This window comes from Meleagris gallopavo, chromosome 1, assembly GCF_000146605.3.
Source record: "Meleagris gallopavo isolate NT-WF06-2002-E0010 breed Aviagen turkey brand Nicholas breeding stock chromosome 1, Turkey_5.1, whole genome shotgun sequence".
Classification (NCBI taxonomy): Eukaryota; Metazoa; Chordata; class Aves; order Galliformes; family Phasianidae; genus Meleagris; species Meleagris gallopavo.
Window position 1 is genome coordinate 62,779,516 of NC_015011.2, and position 1,150 is coordinate 62,780,665.

Sequence of the window (1,150 nt, forward strand, 5' to 3'; positions counted from 1 at the left end):
CTTACGGAGGTAGAAGCGGAGCCGGAGGCCGCTAGGCCCCCAGGCCTCGGCGGATAGAACGAGGCCTCCGCAGCCGGCAGGCAGAGCGGCGGCACGGAACCAGAGACCGCCCCGGGGCGGGACCGCGCCGGAGCTGTAGGAGGAGGCTGCGCTCGGGCGGTCGTCCCCTCGGTGGCCTCCTCGGGTCGCTATGGCGCAGGCGGGGACTCGGCGTTCTCTCGGGTGCGGGGTCCTTCCGGCCCGCTCGGGTCCTGGAAGACTCATCCGCGTACTGAAAACTCATTTAATTAGGAAAGGTGAACGTTCGAAAGGGGAGACAGAGCAGCTCGATCCTTTGTACGAGCAAAACGGACAGTCCGCTGAGCGTACCACTGGGAGGCTCACAAATTGTCAGAGGGCACGGTGAGATGAACTGCGCCTTGCAATAACCGTAGGTGTTAAGTGTGCTAGGCAGCTGAAGGTACCAAAACGCAATAGGTTGAAGTGAACAAGGAAAACTACTAGAGGAACAAAATGAGCCCTTGTTTATGATAAGCAAGAACACCTGCATTTTTGTGACCGAAAGTTGCTTAAGGGACCACCACATTGAGGATGAGCAACCTCCAGCTCAAATTCAGTAAGAAAGAAACCATGTAAAAGAAAAGGAAAACCAACTGTTAAAAAAAAAAAAAGAAAAAAAGAAAAAAAGAAAAGAAAAAGAAAATGGCAGAGACAGAGTTCCTGGAAAAGGGATGGACATTTTGAGAAATAGTATGACTATGTATCAGGCTTTGCGGAAATCTAATGAATATGTAATGCTGTCAGAAATAAAAGCGTGTACTCAGAAACAAAGGTAGAGAATTGCTTTGGGTGTGAACCCTGTTCTTTCTCACAATATGACCAAGGATACCAACTGATGATCATCAATCAGTGATTGTTATCAGTTATTATATTAAATGTTTCCATTAGCATGCCCCCCCCCCACAACGTATCATATGCTGCATGTGTAATCCACTCTAACTATGCCACCCTAGGCAAAGAAGTTAATGTGTAAGAGCCTGTGAAGCCTGCACACTCTGCTCAAAGTTCACAGGTTGGCGTTAGTCAGCTCCTGAGGTTTCCTCTGGTTTCGCATTCTGTTTGGCACAGATAAGCTTTAGCAGCACACCCC